The following is a 21,394-nucleotide window of genomic DNA, read 5'->3' on the forward strand; positions in this document are numbered from 1 at the left end:
TTAAATCGTCATGGCAACAAAGTTGTAAAATTGGATATAACTTTACATAGAAAAGGTTAATAAGCAATTTTATAACACTAAAACCATGTTAACACATATTGCGTACGCCTTGTGGCTATACTTTCGAAACATTGAGTATTTTAACATTTACAGATTGGCTTCATTCTCTTCCATTGTAAGTGTCTCACTGTAACCTCAATTTTTTAATTTTTTAAAGAAAAGGAGGGACAAATCGAAAATCATTTTTGTGGTAATCAACATTATGCCATAAATGCTGTTGATTGAGCTTAACTTGTATTGAATCCTAAATTTCCCTTTCATTTCTAATGTATATACTAAATCATTCTAGAGGCCAGTAGTATAGATGACAAATATGACACTTACCATAATATTATACCTGCTGGTGATCTTTACGCCAAGCCAGTGATCAAATTATAAGAGATACACATTACAGTTTATATATATATATATAAATAGGTCTAGAGGCTTAGAAACAAAAGGAAACAAATTTCACTATATTTATTTTATTCCGAGAATATTATCCCATGAGAGAGTTTCAGATTGGATGAGATGAGAATTGGAGAAGTTGGATGTGGTTGTGTGGCCATATGTTGGTTGAATCACTCCCATGACTCTCTTCAAGATCTAGTCTTAATCATGCTGACATCAATCCTCACGATTCCAAAATGTGTGACCTTGACTCTGGGCTTCATTTCAGCATTTACAAATAGTGTTTTGATTCCAACTGGGAAATCAACTGGAAATACGTGGAGCAACCCCAGTCTTGACCGTTTCATGTAAAGAACAGCTAAGAGTTATGACCAAAGTTAAGGCCCTTTCACACTAAGGGTGCTGCAAAAAGCGAGACGAACTGCCAACAAATTACCCTTTTGCATTGAAAGTGACACAAATATTTGTCGTGAGCGAATTAACACCAGTACAATACGTGCCGCAATGCAAAAGTCTGCCGACCTGTTTTATCTGTTTCAGCATTGAAGACAACAACCTGTTCTGAGACTAATGAATAGCAAAGTCACAGCAATAACTGTTAAGAAACCAGTGAGAACAAAGTGTACCCGTGTCAAATTAAAAACACTCAACAGACAATGCTCCATTTTTCAGTGTGTTAATTAACGGATAATTTATTTATGAATGAAACACTGATGGGATGTTTAACTCAAGTAAAGTCCTTTGTGTTTCTAGTATGGTGGAATTTATTCACCAGAAATTGATAAAGTCAGTAGGAAAACACTTACCTATGGTAGGGTACCATTTGCATCATATTATATTGTCCAGTCCCTTTCAATTACTGTAGTAACCATGGTTAATTTTGTGGTTTTACTATACAAATACTGCGGTTAAACTTTGGTTACTGTAGTAAAAGTACAGTAATTTTTGTAAGGGTTGAAACAGAGTTAAGGTTAGGTAAGGGTTAGGTTAAGGTTAGGTATCAGTGACTGTCTGCAACATTTTGTGATAGTTGTGCATAGCAGGGAATTCCAAGTGGGAGTTTAATAAAAGTCTACAAAAATGTCCAAAACAAAAAATAGCAATTACGTGTCACAAATTTGTAGTTAGTTATTCCCCAAAACTGTCTTCATTACAATGGTTTCTGGATTGTTGCTGTCATCCATTTTGAGTTCAAATTACTGGATCAGAGTATAGACATCCTCCATTCATACAGTTTGTATGGCCACAGCAGAACGCAAGTAGTTCTCTTCACCTAAGATATCTAGACCAGGGTTTCTCAACCACTGGGTCACGACCCAAAAGACAACTGGGTCGCAAGATCTTTTCTGTCATGAGTACAAATTACCAGTTAGAAAGATAGAACTGTACATTAGTCATGTTTGGGGCAACAGTGACCTCTATTGTTGAATCGTGTTAATATCTCCAGGTTTGCTTAAACCCGTAAGTCAGAGGCTACATTTCTCTGATGTTAATTATTAGCTGTCCATCACAATAATCCATAAAAGCTTCGAATCGTTCTTTTTGGACAAGGTCTCTTTACGTAGCATTGCATGCGCTAGCAGCGCTACTCAACACGCAGCACGTGGGCGCATTCATCATAACAAATACATTTATCAATAGCTTATCAAATGTGCATGAATTCAGTTGAGGTGTTCCTTTATCAGAGTATTTACGGTAGCTCTCTGAATTGCTGAAGCACAGCACAGTTAGAGGGGGAAATAAACTGCAAAAGGATGTAACGAATGAAATAAACAACAAAGAATATCTGAGCACAGCTGATGTTTAATGAGAGTGGTGGTCTGTCAGCAGGCGCGTTCATAGAAACAGTATGTGCACACACGCACAGTCTCTCAGTTTCACCTGAGAGTCACTCAGTGCAAATCTGTCAAACCCGTTTGAATAGCTTAATAGAGATATTTGCTTGTCATTAAAACAGTAATAACAGGAAAAAATAACAGTTTATCCTGCAATAACGGCACTGAGACGTCTTCACGCAAATGCTAATTAGTGTATATTAATATGTGTTACTTCACTGCAAAACACTAAAGAGGGTGAACACATTTTTATGACTTCTCACTGGAGCAGTTTTGGAATTCATAGTGGATATATCTCTCTTGTTTTGGAACGTAGTATCTCAGGTGAGTGTGATGTTGAACACTCATGGAGTTGTAAGTTGACAATGTCTTTGACTGAGACAACAGATCTGATCTGATCTGTTTTCTTTATTACAATGAATGTGGGAGAAAGTGGCTCTTTGAAAAATTAAAACGAAACCATGAGAAAATTGAACTGTTACATCCCTAATATATCCCTAATTTATATAGGCTTGTATGATATTATATTATATTATAAAATTAAAAAATGTTAATATAAAAATAAAGTTTAAAAAAAAATAATTCACGTGTTGTACAATTATACGTGGCTTGATTCATGAGTCCTTCACAAAGATGAATCTGCCCTATTCCAGCCTTGCTGAAGCACCCCCAGATCATCACCGATCCTCCACCTGGTTGTCTAATGTTTAGACGAAGACCTGGAGAGGCCTTTAAGCCACAGTGTCTCGCACGCACTGTAAAATTTGGTGGAGGATCGGTGATGATCTGGGGGTGCTTCAGCAAGGCTGGAATCGCGCAGATACGTCTTTGTGAAGGACGCATGAATCAAGCCGCGTACAAGGTTATCCTGGAAGAAAACTTGCTTCCTTCTGCTCTGACAATGTTCCCCAACTCTGAGGATTGGTTTTTCCAGCAGGACAATGCTCCATGCCAGACAGCCAGGTCAATCAAGGTGTGGATGGAGGACCACCGGATCAAGACCCTGTCATGGCCAGCCCAATCTCCAGACTTCAACTCCATTGAAAACCACTGGAATGTGATCAAGAGGAAGATGGATGGCCACAAGCCATCAAACAAAGCTGAGCTGCTTGAATTTTTGTGCCAGGAGTGGCATAAAGTCACCCAACAGCAATGTGAAAGACTGGTAGAGAGCATGCCAAGACGCATGAAAGCTATGATTGAAAATCAGGGTTATTCCACCAAATATTGATTTCTGAACTCTTCCTAAGTTAAAACAATAGTATTGTGTTGTATAAAAATTAATATGAACTTGTTTTCTTTGCATTATTTGAGGTCTGAAAACACTGCATCTTTTTTGTTATTTTGACCAGTTGTCATTTCCTGCAAATAAATGCTCTAAATGACAATATTTTTATTTGGAATTTGGGAGAAATGTTGTCAGTACTTTATAGAATAAAATTAAAATGTTAATTTTACTCAAACACATAAATATACATAGTAAATCCAGAGAAACTGATAATTTTTCAGTGGTCTCTTAATTATATATATATATATATATATATATATATATATATATATATATATATATATACCTATTAATTAGATCTCCCCATCTCCATGAAGATGGACACAGTGCTAATATTGAGAGAATAATACCAAATCAGTAAAGACCAGAAAACGAACCTAGAATGCTTTATGCTGTCTTTTTTTTTTTTTTTTTTTTTTTTTTTTCAGGGCTGTGTCCAGCACCAAAACAACAAAACATTCATTACTGTCAATGGAAAAAGCATTACTGTTCCACCAACAAAAAATCTAACCTCTGTGGTAGTGATATGCCTCTTTATTTACAGTTTGCAGTTTTTATAATCATGAACAATTCCTCAGTCAAGAGCAGACATTCTTCCTGTGTGGGCTCTTATGAAGTCTGTACTGTTCACATCGTCCTACCCCATAGCGGCCATAAGTATATGCCCAGTAATCGTGCCAATGAAAGGACCCATGAATCAGTTTATAGTGGCCCCTCGGTGCCCTTATATGAAATGGCACTTTCTAATAAAACTAGCACTGTAATCCATTTTAAGGGACCACTGCTGTGTGATAATGTGTTATGTATATGTGCTAGTCATGAATGGAATCAACATTATTCTCACAATTCTTTAGTCAATTAATCTACCATATTAATTGGCTCCAAACTGCGGTACATTCAGACTGATCACACTGTTTTGCTCCTTAAATCAGTCTGCGCTTACTGAAATTCAAACTACCACCTCCAATGGCTGAAGCTGAAAGTGTTGTTGAACATATGGGAACATGTGAGCTCCAATTTCCAGGTGAAACATCCACAGAGTGGTGCCAAATTGTATTAACTAAGTCCTAACCCAAACCCTAAACCTTAACATCTGTGAAGTAAAAATTAAATTTCAGAGCAAAAATGCAACCTCTCAATCACGCTCACCATTGTTTATGTAAACACGATTACTTCCTGGTTTCCAACGGACCACAACCCATGGCAGGGAAACGTGTTCACACTTGAATTGGTGCAAAAATGTCTGATGGGGGATGCCGCTAGTCAGTAATTCACATGAATAGGGTCTATTTCAGGGTACATGAGCTTTCAGAAGCAACATGTCGGTTTCCTGTGTAATCATATTGCTGGTACATTTCCGTCATCAACTTAAATTATACAATGAGTATTTGCAGCAAATGTTTACTACTGTAGCTAGGTAGCTTAGGAGAAAGCGCTTCAAAATTTTACTAATTTTTTTGTGTCATTTGGTTTTACTACCAAACATTAACATGCACAGAATTACATTTGGATCTGTCTACCATGGATATATTGTAAAAGAAGCAAAACATGCTAGCTGTTTGCAATTACTGCAGATGAGCAGCAATAAGAAGTACATTATACTATAACAGACAAATAACAGGGGGGCGTCCTATGTTTCATACCCACCAAATGAACCAAACTCTGATATCAAATTGACTCGGGTCCACACCAAAAGCTCCAATAGTGTGAAAGCACCTTTAGGGAAAGTGCCTTCTTAAAACATTTGGTTTGAAAGCTGTTTTCTCTGGTTAGCAACAGGTGCGAAATCATTCCGACTAATTTGTGGAAGTAAACCACTACTAATAACATATAATTTTTCTATTATTATATAAACGCATTGTTAATTAGTGCTTGTCTCTGTAAAAATTACTTTCGGTAAGCAGCTCACATTCTTCGGTCAACAGATGTACATTAAGTGCAGTTTGGTGTGTAAAACAGTTAAACATACTATAAGTAAAAAAGTGAAACACGCCTCTTCTCCACACGTGTCGTTACCCAGTTACAGTTGTAAACAGCTGCCGCTAGTATTCCCAGTGGTACTCACGTTTGGTACTCACTAATTTTTTCACCTAGTCCTGTCTGTTTAATTTAATAGACAACCAAAGAGAGTCAACCAAACCCCTTGTGCCAGAGATAATTTAACTTTTTGTTGACTCTTTATAAAATGAAAATGTTTCAAGGCATCTGTCAAGACTTTCTCTGCTGTTCTCACATTTAAAGAGATGAACAACAGGGTCAGTACCCTTCCCCCATCACAGGCCAAAGGCTCAGGGACTCCATCTACAGAGGAGGTACCTGTCTGTTCTTTTCTCATTTATATAATGTCAGGTCACAGATGAAATTGAGTCTTACATGGGGGATTGAAATTTTAATTCAGGCACTGTGCTCTGGGGCTTCGGCATGGCCTTTTCCACCCACTCAACACCCAATCAATTAAGGAAGAAAGATATTCCTATAATCTCAGTCACTTCCTGTATCTTGCAGTCTTCCCCTAACGACAGAGCAGCATTGGGGAAGCTACTGTAACTTCCCAAACTACAAGTGACTCATAATTCAAAGTACTTAAATGTTCAGCTACCCTTTTAAAAAGTAGTTAGCTACACTACAGGCTACTTACAAAAAGTAGCTAACTATCAGTGGTGAAAAAATGGGGTATGCAACATATGAAATCAATAGTGGTACCACACAAAGGGGGTGGGGGTGCTCTGTTCATGGGGCGCCAGTGTTAATGTTCCATACACCACCGTAAATGGGTAGCTGCGCCCCTGCTAACTACATTTAAGCTATTTAAGGGGGCGATATTTTTTTAAATACATTATATAAATTTCAGGTAATGTATGTTTTCATAATCAATTAATAATTTATTAAATGTACTATAATAAAATTATGTATTTTATCTGGCACAAAAACAAAGATCTCAGGATGACAGCATTAAACTTGAACATACAGTATAGGCTACATTTATATTAAATACAAAAAAATGAAAAAATTTATAGCTGAGTTGAAACATTTAATATTCTGTTAATATTCATATATATTTAATACAACTCTATTAAGAAGACGAATTAAAGGCATCTGCACAAGTACTCAAAATGCTCAAGCGCTCAAAATGCTCCATCCTGTATTCATATGGCAAATGATAGCAACCCTAGTTTAGGAGCACACATTTGATTGTTGCCACAGTTTGCCTGGCTGAAAAGCTAAGTGGACAAATGTAAATGATAACAGCGATGTGACATTTAAGATCATGCTAATGCTACTTGTTGGAAAAAGTAGCTTGATACTGGATAGCTACTCTGTTTTGAAAACAGCTGAGCTACTGTCATGCTACTTAAGTGATTAGCATCACTACTTTTAGTTAGCTACTCCCCAATACTGCTACAGAGAAAGTGTGAATAGGAACAACAACACACAGCTGTTGTTTGCTTGTGTTTAAATATAGATGATATACCTGTGAAACGCACCAGATAGCAGGAGAACACAAATACTAGTAGTCACGTCACAGCTGTATGCTAAATAGGATCATAACTCTTATCAGTTTTGCATAACTGTCTGTCATCCGTGCAACATGTTTCTCTGTGGTATCTGTGACTCAAGGCTACAGGATCAGATGTTTTTCAACATGCCACATATCCACTGCACATCTGTCAGGTATAGTAGCGTGCTAACCACTTCTGACAATCCCTCATATGCTCCGGAGCAACTCACGTCTTGGGTGACTGACATTAAATGAAGTCAGCAACTTTAAGCTGTGCTGCAGGGCGACAGATAATTACAGGAACATATGGACAACATAAAACAATCCTGATGTTTGTCCTGTGGCAGATATGTCAGAGCAAACACACTAAAAGGCTCTTGGCAGCCATATTCATAATCATATTGGCAGCATATATCCCTGTAGCTCTTGTCTGGCTTCCCACAGAAGCTGAGCAGGGTTGGTCAAGAAAACTATGATTGCTGCTGGAAGAGGTGTTAGTGAGACCAGCAGGGGTTACTCACCCTGCTGTTTGTGTGGGTCCTAACACCCCAGTGTAATGACTGGGACACTACACTGTAAAAAGGCACCGTCTTTCAAATGAGACTTTAAACCAAGGTCTTGACTCTCGGTGGTCATTAAAAATCCCAGGACATTTCTCATAAAGAGAAGGGCGTAATTCCGGTGTCTTGGCCAAATTTTCCCATTGATCTCTTTCCATTATATCTTCCTGATAATCCCATACATATATATATTAATTGGCTAGATCACTGTAATGTCCTCTCCACCAATAGCTGGTGTGTGGTGGTCGTTCTGGCGCACTATGGCTGCCGTCGCATCATCCAACAATGACTTTTATTCACTTTCACTCAAATTACGAGTAAAATGGCCTATTTTCAGTTCATAAACACGTACTTTTCGCTCTGTTCCTCAAACAACGCTATCTTTTGCATCTTAACACTTTAATTTAGTGCATGACTTGTAAGGTGAAACATTTTAATGTTTTCGTTACATAACCAAATACCTGTACAACAGCCATGCTCAGAAGTGAGCTGAAAGTATAATAGAAGCACCAAAAATAATGTGGTTGCTTCAGCAATTATTTTCTTTATTGAAACTATTGGTTAGGTCTAAGTTTAAGGTTTAGGGTAGGTTTTGTTGATTTAAAACTCGACAGAGCATCAAACTTATCCTAATCTGTTTGGGAGAAAATTTAACTCACTTTTAGTGCCACACAGTGAATATTTCACCTTGTAAAGGAACCATGTAATGTCATTTTGCAAAAATGTCAGCACAGTCACATTATTTTTATGAGATCAGGCTGGTAACTACAGATTTTTTCAAAATTCAAAATATGGGTCTTTTAGACCATGATCTGTCCTGTAACAGATGGGTTTAGATCAACTTTGCTCAGATTTAGATTCACCATTTATTCTCATTTTAAGTGTAGTTACTGTGTTTTTTTTTTGTAGGACAGTATAGCTCATATTTAATGCTTCTTTCATGTGCTATCAGAATTATCCTACTTCCCACTGCTGAAGTGGTAATTACGAGTAGGTCGCATTCAAGTCTTTTGTTGTTGGAAGGAACAGGAAACATGGACGACGACAAGTTTATTCATACATTTTTTTGAGGAACTTTTATTTTGAAACCATAATACATATTACACAGCTTGCTGATAATAATGACATTTTAAGCAAATACAAGCAATGTTCACAGTGAAAAATGTACAAAATGCATCAAATGGTTACTGATGTACACATATGAGCCAAAAAATTATGACTACTCACAGGTGAAGCAAATAACGTTGATCATCTCCTAACAAGGCCACATGTCAAGGTCTGGGTAGATTAGATGGTAAGCGAACAATCAGTTCTCATAGTCAACATGTTGAATGCAGGAGGAAAGGGCAGGAGTAAAGACCTGTGTGACTTTGACAAGGGCCAAATTGTTATGGCCAGATTACTGGGTCAGAGCATCTCTGAAATGACAAAGCTTGTGGGGTGCTCCTGGTCAGCAGTGGTGAGTACCTACCGACAGTGGTCCGAGGAGGGACAAACCACAAACTGGTGACAGAGTGTTGGGCGCCCAAGGCTCATCGATGATTGAGGGCAACGAAGACAAACCACATCTGGTCTGAACCGACAGAAGGTCTACTGTGGCACAAGTCACAGAAAATTTGAATGATGGTTACGGGAGGAATGTCACAACACACAGTACATTGCACGCTGCAATGAATGGGGCTGCATAGCCGCAGACTGGTCAGAGTGCCCATGATGACCCCTGTCCACTGTCGAATAATGCCTACAATGAGCATGCGAGCATAGGAACTGAACCTTGGAGCAGTGGAAGAAGGTCACCTGGTCTGATAAGTCCCATTTTCTTTTACATCACATGGATGGCCATGTACGTGTGCACCGTTAACTTGGGGAAGTGATGGCACCAGGATTCTGGGAAGACAACAAGCTGAGTGAGTGTGATGCTCTGGGCAATGTTCTGCTGGGAAACTCTGCATGTGGATGTCAATCTGATATGTGCCATCTACAGTACTTAAACATCGTTGCAGACCAGGTACAGCCCTTCATGTCAGTAGTATACCCTGATGGCAGTGGCCTCTTTCAGCAGGATAATGCACACACTGCACACATTGTTCGGGAATGGTTTGAGGAACATGATGAAGAGTTCAAGGTGTTACCCTGGCCTCCAAATTCCCCAGATCTCAATCCGATTGAGCATCTGTGGGACGTGCTGGACCAACAAATCCATGACAACTCCACCTCGAATCTTACAGGACTTGAAGAGAGGACCAACAGCATATTGGGCAGGTGGTCATAATGTTTTGGCTCATCAGTGTACATAACACAAAATAACCGAAACGACAACTGCTTACAATTAGCTGTATTTAGAAAAATGAACAAAGTCTGTCATTTACTACAGAAACCGTACTCTCCTCCGCCATGTTGAAAGTTTACATCTCCTCCCAACTGTATCAATCTCAGAGTTTCCCAGATATAATTAGGACTCGAGGGGTCATTCATGTGAAACTTATTTACGATAATTCCGATAGCATGTGAAGGCAGCATTATATTGTGTTTTCACCTATTATTATGTATACAGGTGACCCATCTCATCCCCTTATAATTTTTTGCTTCGACCTCAGTTAATCCACCTTCAAGAAATGGTGATCCACTCGACAATGTACCATCGTATCCACAATATTCTCAGCGAGTCCACTGTATTTCGCTAGGTGGGCGGAATTTCCGGTTCGCTAGCGGAATTGCGATTGGTTGGCGTGTTGTGTATAACCGGTCACTGCTTGCTTGCGTGTCATGCCGTTAGATTCTTGCTTTTTTTATGTTGTAAGATGTCTTTAAAATTCCCCGGATAATGTGCAGTTAATGGTTTTCCTAATAATCAAGCGAAACTAAAGTTTTATCTAAAACAGCAATGTTATGATTAGAAACCACTTGCAAAGCAAAGCGCTCCAGTCCCAGATGCTGCTTCTTTCATCGTCTGCCTACATAAGGATTGAGTTAGGAACATCTATTTGAAAAAGCTTGGAATAATTTGTTTATGTGCTCTTTTCACTTTATTGGCAAGAAGTCAAGAGCAGGGATTACTTACATTATCCACCGTTACAGTCCGGCTACGATAGACGTCCAGAAACTGAGCGCAATGAATTACAGAAATAATAGCATTATTGTGCTAACAGGTGTGTGTACATGTGCTGAAAGTTCATTAGACATTTTGAGAGTTTGTTCATTTCTATTCAGCATTGGCCTTTGTGAATGCTTCACGTGTTTTGAAATGGCATTATTTCTGAGTATAAAAAGGAACTGTGTTTTTCTGAACTGTCTGTGAGTAGTGATGATGTATTCATGCTGTGATGCTAAATGGATAAATTCTACAGTGAAAGACCATAATTATTATATGAGACATGTACAGTAGTGAGATGTGTTATTAGGTTTGAAATTAATTGTATTATGATTTTCATCTTTCCTGCATTTTACCTGCCTGCAATTCACTTTCTTTTGAGTGTCTTTGCAGAATGTGCATATCTTCCCTTAAGGGGAAAAGGTGATTTGGAAAACAGTGTGGACATTAATTCAGTATCAATTATATTTATTTGTACAGTGCTTTTAATAATACATACTGTTTTATAGTTACTTTACAGAGAACATTGAACTTTTGTATACAATGTTTATAATGTATGTCCAAATAAATATGTTTATTTTTATTGCATGTAGTTCTTTTTGTATGGTACATTATGTGTGGCTGCAAATAGATCGTTATTTCCTACACAAGAACAATAAATTCATTCTGTCAACAGGATCAGTTGTTCAGTCAACACTAAAACATCTCATGTAGGTTATAGCATTTAGATTATGTAAACTAACAATTATAAAGCTAGACTGAGTTTACTACACATTCATCTCCCACAAAATATTTGTATTTTATCCAAAAAACATCAGCATGGCAGTATCATCGCCTGAGTCCTGTAATACACGTGCATCCTGCTGTTTGGACCTCTCTTGTATCTGCAGTAAGTACATAATCTCGGTACAACAAACTCTTCAGGTTGTGACTAGACTCAATATATGCTATAAAATAAACATAATTATCAACAGTTCTCAAAACATGTCCAACTTAACAGCTGTGAAGGTGCTAATAGGCTACATAGCTTTTCAGGTTAGTCTGCTCAGGTTCTTCCATCGATGGATAAAATAACTAAAATGCTTCTATATTTGTGATATTTGGCCATCATCCTGAAATCCATATTAATTAACAGATAGGTGAGGAAGAACAATATCGCCTCGCTATATTTCTGTGATCAGTTATTCACAGGTTTCTGTCATTTTTAATGCTGCGTTAATACATAACATAACAATTGTTTACGCTTAACCAGAAGTTCTGCCCACATCGCCCGCAAAGCATCATGGAACTCAGGAATATTGTGGATTGCTATCTTCCATTTCACAAGAGGAGAAAAGCTTTTGGATGACAGGCATGTCTAGTTCATTGGATGCCACCACAAATCCCAGAACTTCACGGTAATGCCGTGCCTTTGTTTGACAAAAGCTGCACCAGTCAGAAGTGGGCAGTGTGTGTTGTGTGTGTTTAGAGGGGTGTTTGGCTGGCTTGTAACTGTGTCTGACCCCTTGCCAGGCCATTGCTAATGCAAGTGTGGGCTAGTGAATGGACAGAGGTCATCGGCTAGTGACACATGACCTGCCACGGTTAATTCTAGCCGAACAATAGATCCGGCCCGGCCGTGAGATCATCCCTTTACATCTCCATGCCAAATTAATTGTTTGTTTTCATGGGTCGCTCTCAGGATGACCTCACAGTCAACTTGCTTTAATAACATTCTATGTTAACCTGGGAAAAAAGTCATATGCAATCCACTACTAGTGCGGATGGAGCTGTGGATTGTTGGTTTGTAAGGGCCTTGATGTTCTCCTCCATTTTGTCACAAATGGACTTTCAGTGTTTGCTTAGTCAAAAAGCAGCCATGTGAGGTAATATCCTTTTTTAAAAATAGTACTTGAGATTTGACTGCAAATGCCAGATTGTGCCCAACTCTTAATGTAGTTGGAGGTAAAGGGAATCTTGGAAGCAGTGGAAGCCGATGGAGACCAGCGTATTACAGCACTTTGTGTTTAAATAAAGAGAATGATGAATACAGAGAGTGCAGTGGTGACCTGGGAGCTTCGAGAGAGAGAGAGAGAGAGAGAGAGAGAGAGAGAGAGAGAGAGTAATGCGACTGAGTTTCAGCACTGCAGGGCTGTCATATTGATACTGCATAACAGTTCTACAGTTACACCTTCCCTTACTGTATTGTATTTCAATGATTCATCCTACAATAAGATTAATTATGACTCATACTCTCTACATTTATATACAGAGTAGTAGGAGGTGAGCTGTCATCTCCCGTTCAGGTCATCGGATGCATCTGATTGATTGGATCCGATTAATCTTTGTTTTTGATTGGTCAACACCAATGTTGACCAATGTTGGGCCATAATCTGAATGTAAATTCAAATGTTTGAGAATCAAATAGAAGGAAATAAAAGCAATTTAAAATCTGGGGTATGATTATATTGCATTTGTACAGTATTGGGGAGTAATTACAAGTAGAGATGCTTTTAACTTTACCAGATTTATTATTAGTGTAACAATAGCTCAGCTGTTTACTTATGATTATGATGTATGGTGATTATTATATAAAACACTATGTTCTTGTTTTTTGTCACTTTGTCTATGGAGGGCCAATTTCTTATTTCATTAAGAAAGCATCATTAAATTCATATTTCAATAAATGATTAAATAAAATTGTAAAATAAGAAAGAAAACATTAAATTAATCATTAAAAGAATATTCCAAGTTCAATACAAGTTATGCTCAATCGACAGCATTTGTGGCATAATATTTATTACCACAAAAAATAATTTCAATGGAAGTGAATGGGGCCAATTTCTGGAGGGTTTAAAAGCAGAAATTTAATAATTTAATAAAAGGACATCAAATCTTCTGTTAAAACTGAGCTCTAAAGTTGTTTTTATAGTCGTTTTTATGGTAGTTTTAGGGTTTACGGCATTATATCAACATGGTAACAAAGTTTTAAATTGGATACAATTTTATACAAAATTTACATTTGTGGTAATTAACATTATGCCACAAATGCTGTCGATTGAGCTTAACTTGTACTGAACCTGGAATATTTTTTCAACTCATTAAATAAATCCCTATACCCTAATATTTCATTTTAGCACTATTTTGAGTCTATTTAAATTTTAGCATTTATTATTATTATTATTTTATATAAGCACAGGCATTTGTGTCCTTGCATTTTCATTTTCAGGGATACGGTTATTGACATGGCACTCAATAACAGCGGGCATCACAACCGAAGTAGGATATTATTTTTCATAACATTCTAGAGCAAATAGTTTTCCTAAAAATGAATGGCAACATATGTGGACAGCGGGACTAAGTTGTGAAATTTTGAATAATACCAAGCTATAGAAAGTCAGATTTTTATTTTATTTTATTTATTTATTTTTTATCAAATAGTTTATTGTGTTTAAGGACTGTTGGTTGGTTATTCATATTTTTGAGACGTTACAGACGTTACATCAGAAATTAATTCTGATTCAAAGTAATAGACAGCATAATCCAATCACTGTCAGCCATGTTAAAATAAAATTATACATTATAAATTCTGAATCTATGTACTGATTTTCATTGTCCCATGTCTACCAAACATGCTGAATGGTCCAAACATCATCTGCAGCCTGAAACTGAACTTTTGATCAGATTTTTGGAGTGAATGCACACTATAGTATGCTCCATTGCTCCCTATTTAGTGAATGACTTAACCTCCAGGGTGCTGTCTGTGTGCACTGGTCTCAGAACAGTTCAAAATGCACCTTATTTTTATCCTAACTCCATATAAAGCCTCTGAAAGCAACATTTTCAGCTTTTGGATGAATCCATAGATTCTCAATGTGATAATGCACAGTAAATATAAAATTTCTAAGGAAAAAATGTGCTATAGTACACATTAGTATACATTAAGTTTAGCAGCTTGCCGTTTCACGATAAATCGCTCAACTTTTAAAATTGGCATATCTAATGAAACTAGAGGCTCTAATCTTTTGACTCAAACAGGTTTCTTACCAGATGGAGTTTTGTTGCCGTTTAAATTAATTAAAATTTTGTGTTGCGTTATGCGAAGCCAAAATACAACATCCACGCATGTGTACGCAGGGTCGCAAGAGTAAATGGTTTAAAATTAAGTTACTGTCAACATTTTGGTTGGCAACTTCATCTGCAAGAGTTTACAATAAATCTTTTATTGTACCAAATACAAAAAACTAAAAACAAACAAACAAACAAACAAAAAACACTTAACCTAACTAACCAGAAAGTCCAAAGAAATAGATTCTGAAAGCTTACGCCCACTGTCTTTGAGAAATGTGCCTATAACTGAAACCCTGAAAATGAAAAGACAGGAGACTCTTTGGGTTGATTTTTTATTTAGGCACAAGCTTCGTGTCTTTTCATTTTCAGGTTTATGCCAGCAGACAGATCACCCTGTAGCTCAAGACTTGTTGCCTACTGAAACTAAGCAGGGTTGAGCCTGATCAGTACCTGGATGGGAGACCTCCTGGGAAAATTAAGGTTGTTGCTGGAAGAGGTATTAGGGAGTCCAGCAGGTGGTGCTCACCCTGTGGTCTCTGTGTGTCCTAATGCCCCAGTATAGTGATGGGGGAAAACTATACTGTAAAAAGGCACTGTCCTTCAGATGAGACATTAAACTGAGGTCCTGAGTTTCTGTGGTCATTAAGAAACCCAGGAAACTTCTTGAAATGAGTAGGTGTATAACCATGGTGTCCTGGCCAAATTCCCCCCATTGGCCCTTATCAATCATGGCTTCCTAATAATCCCCATCCATTAATTGGCTCTCACTCTACTCTCTCCTCTCCACCAATAGCTGGTGTGTGGTGAGTGCACTGATGCACTATGGCATCCAGGTGGATGCTGTACACTGGTGGTGGTTGAGGAGAGTTCCCTGTTCACTGTGTGAAGTGCTTTGAGGGTAGTGTCAGACAAGTGCTATATAAATGTAATGTTCATTCATAATGAAAAATTTAACAATATAAAAATAGATGCAAACTAGTGCTAAAATTAAATACATTTATTGATTATTATTGTTGATTTATTATTTTAATGATTTTATTTGATGAATCTCAATATTCATTAAATAAATAATTTAATGATTTCATTTTGAGTAATTTGGCCCTCCATAAGCTTGTTGCTTGGGAAACCAAAGTTTGAAATCACCGTCCCAAAAACAGCATTTGTAAAATGGCCAACTTTAAATAAATACATAAAAAATTAGTTGATGAGAAAATCCTTTATGTGCAAATAGTTCCCTTGCTAAACAGTTTGAAATATGGTGTTTGAAATTCCATGATAGCTATTAATAAGCCTGATGAATACATCTGCCTTTAACTATTTTTGTTATCTATACTTTCAGAGGACAATCAGTCTCAAATATAAAGCTGTAAGAATGACTTTTTTCCCCCAAGAGATTTCTCTTTTATTTTTGAAAACATATTAAGTGCATTGAATCTCTTATAACAAAACAAGCAATCTACAAACATTTCGAAATGTTCTATTTATTGATGTATCAAACAAAGAACAAGAGTTTATGCATCAAAGAGAGATTAGTAAAGATTGTTTTTTTGAAAGCAGTTATCTTGTATTATAATATTTTATATTACAAAACATGAATTTGAATTATTTTTAATGAAAGGAGTCACACACGACATAGTGGCAAAAAGATATATTTTTTATATACACAATCATTTCAGCACAGATCCAAGTCTTGCGTTCACTGGGAGGTTGATGCAGCTCGTTTGCTGACATTGCGGTCACCAGCACGCAGGTCCGGCCCTCCAGTAGATGACAAAAGCAGAAGAATTTAGCTGAGGCAATCAAGGGACATGTCCTGGATAAAACTGGACCCACAGGTTTGGACAGAAGCTGTAAGACCTAAAACAAACATTCTGATTAGGAATTTGAGAGAGATGGAGCTGCTATCACTCACTATCACTCCAGTTATTTACGTTTAAAGAGCTATAGTTTAGACTGCAAACATTAGTGTGGTCTACCAGATGGAGGGGGTCTGGTTGTTTAGTCATAGTGAGATGCAGAGAGAACAAGCCCAAACAATTATAAAGTCACATTCACTACGGGATCAGAAATGAACAAGCGTTCGATGCATAAATGACACTAAAAGTGACAAAAATGGCACTTTTTTTATTTATTTTTTATCGAAGTGGCAAGAAAATGCTCCCAAAGTGTATTCCATTTACTATTAACTCTATACATTATGATATTAAAAAGGGTCCAATGCATTCTTGAGGTATGTATGTGTCTCTTTGTAGTGTAAAGCCACTGCATTTATTAAAGGAACGCTATTTAACATTTAGAAAGTCCAATGTATCCTGCTAAAATACATACTCTCTGGAGTATGTTTAGTAAATTAAAGACCCTGGAATTTTCTCATAATTGGCCATTTTATCATTTTGTTACAGGGAGCTTATTCTGAAGGGCTTCCCAATATGATTTATGAAATACAATTAAGCGTGAATTATTTTGCTGGGCTGCGTGTCTGCTGCACTACATTGAAATCATATGTAAATACCATTAAGTAATTGGAAAAACAGTGAAGAGAATGTGACCAAAAAGGGAAAATTGTCAGTGGATTGTGGATTTATCACCCCCTCCCAATAAATATTCCAGGGGCTTCCCTTCCATTCGCTCTATTTTTAAAATAACCAGCGAAATGTCTTCAACTGATACAGAAACTCATTTGGTAGAGCATGTTCATAGAGATAGGGCTTATGCAGGGCTTCTACGCTGTGCACGAGCCAGTGTCCTCTTTGTCAAACAAAAGACACTAATGAAGTTGATCTCTTTTCCAGGCCAACTCTTGCTTAGTTAAGAATACCACATATTTGGTTGGTCAGAAAAGAACTGTTAATTTAAATGTAGCTATAAACTGTAATGTTAATATTACACACAAATTATCAGGAAAATCACAATGTAATAATTTCAAGAAATGACATAGACGTAGTTCTTTTATTCTTTGATTAGTAATGTTTGCTGAGGAAAGCATCATTAGTGTTAGGGATTTTGAACAAAGCCCTAAATATTAAACCATATCTAGAGACCATAATATCATAGTTGACTTGGGGGTTGGGCAAGACACTTTAGCAACCACCTAGTAACCGCCCAAAACACTCTAGCAACTATCACTCCAACAACATGCAAGCAATAATATAGCAAAGATAACATATCATAGAAATTTGAAGGTGAGCTTTTTTGTCTTGGGCCAGTAAGAAACCATGTAACAACCACCCAGCAACAGCCTAACAATGACCTAGTAACCACTCAAAACACTCACAACCACCTAGAACACCCCAACAACCATTTAGCAAGGCCAAAATATCTTAAAAACTCAAAAGTGAGCTTTTTTGACTTGGGCCAGTAAGCAGCCTTGTAGCAACCACACAGAACATCAAAGAAACCACCTAGCAACCACCTAACAACACCCTAGCGACCACCCAGAATACATTCACAAAAATTTAGCAAGGCCACACTATCATAGAGACTTAAAGGTGTGCTCTTTTGACTTGAGCCAGAAAGCAACCTTGTAGAAACCACACAGAACACCCAAGCAACCACCTAGCATCAACCTAACAACACCATAGCAACCACCCAGAACACCTTCACAACCATTTAGCAAGGCCAAACTATCATAGAGACTTAAAGGTGTTCTCTTTGGACTTGAGCCAATAAGTAACCTTGTAGAAACCACTCAGAACACACAAGCAACCACCTAGCAACCACCCAGAACACCTTAGCAACCATCTATCAATGCCAAACTATCATAGAGACTTAAAGGTGTGCTCTTTTGACTTGGACCAGTAAGCAACAAGCTAGCAATGTCACATAACACTCCAGCCACCTATAAATCACCCAGAACACCCTAGCAACTGCATTGCATCATGCTAAAAACAGTCAGAACACCTTAGCAACTGCATAATTATGACCCAGTAACCACCCAAAAGTTCTCTGTTCTCTATCAAAATATCCTCCACGTGCAGCAATGACAGCTTTGCAGATCCTTGGCATTCTAGTCAGTTTGTCCAGATACTCAGGTGACATTTCACCCCACACTTCCTGTAGTCTTGTCAGGCACTTCTCACGCACCTTACAGTCTAGCTGATCCCACAAAAGCTCAATGTGGTTAAGATCCATAACACTCTTTTCCAATTATCTGTTGTCCAATGTCTGTTTCTTTGCCCACTCTAACCTTATCTTTTTGCTTTTTTGTTTCAAAAGTGTCTTTTTCTTTGCAATTCTTCCGATAAGGCCTGCACCCCTGAGTCTTCTCTTTCCTGTTGTACAATTCAATGAAGCTGTCAGTTGAGGACATGTGAGGCGTCTATTTCTCAAACTAGAGACTCTGATATACTTATCCTCTTGTTTAGTTGTACATCTGGCCTTCCACATCTCTTTCTGTCCTTGTTAGAGCCAGTTGTCCTTTGTCTTTCAAGACTGTAGTATACACCTTTGTATGAAATCTTAATTTTTTTGGCAATTTCAAGCATTGCATAGCCTTCATTCCTCAAAACAATGATTGACTGATTGAGAAGCTGTTTCATTTTTGCCATTTTTGGCCTAATATTGACCTTAAGACATGCCAGTCTATTGCTTACTGTGGCAACAAACACAAAGAAAATATTAAGCTTCATTTAACGAACCAAATAGCTTTCAGCTGTGTTTGATATAATGGCAAGTGATTTTCTAATACCAAATTAGCAGTTTAGCATGATTACTCAAGGATATGGTGTTGGAATGATGGCTGCTGGAAATGAGGCCTGTCTAGATTTGATCAAAAATGACTTTTTTCAAATAGTGATGGAGCTGTTTTTTACATCAGTAATGTCCTGACTATATTGTGTGATCAGTTGAATGCCATTTGGTGAATTAAACTACCAATTTCCTTTTGAGTTTCCTTCAGTTTTCATACAATTAGATTGAAGTCATTAAAACTCATTTTTTTAACCACTCCACAGATTTCATGTTAACAAACTATAGTTTTTTCAAGTCATTTAGGACATCTACTTTGTGCATGACATGAGTAATTTTTCCAGCAATTGTTTACAGACATATTGTTTCACTTTTAATTGACTATATCACAATTCCAGTGGGTCAGAAGTTTACATACACTAAGTTAACTGTGCCTTTAAGCAGATTGGAAAATTCCAGAAAATGATGTCAAGCCTTTAGACAATTAGCCAATTAGCTTCTGATAGGAGGTGAACTGAATTGGAGGTGTACCTGTGGATGTATTTTAAGGCCTACTTTCAAACTCAGTGCCTCTTTGCTTGACATCATGGGGAAATCAAAATAAATCAGCCAAGACCTCAGAAAAAAACTGTGGACTTCCACAAGTCTAGTTCATCCTTGGGAGCAATTTCCAAATGCCTGAAGGTACCACGTTCATCTGTACAAACAATAGTATGCAAGTATAAACACCATGGGGCCACACAGCCATCATACCACTCAGGAAAGAGACGCATTCTGTCTCCTAGAGATGAACGTAATTTGGTGCAAAAATTGCAAATCAATCCCAAAACAACGGCAAAGGACCTTGTGAAGATGCTGGAGGAAACAGGTAGACAAGTATCTATATCCACAGTAAAACGAGTCCAGTATCAACATAACCTGAAAGGCTGTTCAGCAAGGAAGAATCCAATGCTCCAAAACCGCCATAAAAAAGCCAGACTACAGTTTGCAAGTGCACATGGGGACAAAGATCTTACTTTTTGGAGATTTTCTCTGGTCTGATGAAACAAAATGGACTTTTTGGCCATAATGACCATTGTTATGTTTGGAGGAAAAAGGGTGAGGCTTGCAAGCCAAAGAACACCATCCCACCGTGAAGCACGGGGGTGGGAGCATCGTGTTGTGGGGGTGCTTTGCTGCAGGAGGGACTGATGCACTTCACAAAATAGATGGCATCATGAGGAAGGAACATTATGTGGATATATTGAAGCAACATCTCAAGACATTAGCCATGAAGAAAGCTTGGTCGCAAAAGGGTCTTCCAAATGGACAATGACCCCAAGCATACCTCCAAAGTTGTGGCAAAATGGCTTAAGGAACAACAAATTCAAGGTATTGAGTGGCGATCACAAAGCCCTGACCTTATTCTGATAGAAAATGTGTGGGCAGAACTGAAAAAGCATGTGCGAGCAAGGGGGCCTACAAACCTGACTCAGTTATACCAGTTCTGTCTGGAGGAATGGGCCAAAATTCCAGCAACTTATTGTGAGAATCTTGTGGAAGGCTACCCAAAATGTTTTACCCAAGTTAAACAATTTAAAGGCAATGCTACCAAATACTAACAAATTGTATGTAAACTTCTGACCCACTGGGAATATGATGAAAGAAATAAAAGCTGAAAGAAATAATTCTCTCTACTATTATTCTGATATTTCACATTCTTAAAATAAAGTAGTGATCTTAAGACAGAGAATGTTTTCTACAATTGAATGTCAGGAATTGCGAAAAACTGAATTTAAATGTATTAGTTTAAGTTGAAGTCAGATGTTTGCATACACCTTAGCCAATCTTTTTTTCTTAGCCAGGTTATATACACAATGTTTTTCTGTCTATTGAAATTTTGACAAAACATTTTCTTGGTGTTTGAGTGCAAACACCATACACACTCTTGGAAGT

The 21,394-nt window shown here is 37.6% G+C and overlaps 1 protein-coding gene across 5 annotated transcripts in view; it reads right to left on the reverse strand.

The window, feature by feature from the left end:
* Positions 1-16,168: 16,168 nt before the first annotated feature.
* Positions 16,169-21,394, reverse strand: part of LOC127438150 (transcription factor Sox-2-like) — a 77,352-nt gene continuing 72,126 nt past the window's right edge. For all 5 annotated transcript variants that reach the window (XR_007896655.1, XR_007896656.1, XR_007896657.1 and 2 more), the window contains one exon: positions 16,169-16,630. The gene's annotated coding sequence lies outside the window, so the exon portion shown is untranslated. The remainder of the gene's footprint in view (positions 16,631-21,394) is intronic.

This window comes from Myxocyprinus asiaticus, chromosome 49 (assembly GCF_019703515.2).
Source record: "Myxocyprinus asiaticus isolate MX2 ecotype Aquarium Trade chromosome 49, UBuf_Myxa_2, whole genome shotgun sequence".
Lineage (NCBI taxonomy): Eukaryota > Metazoa > Chordata > Actinopteri > Cypriniformes > Catostomidae > Myxocyprinus > Myxocyprinus asiaticus.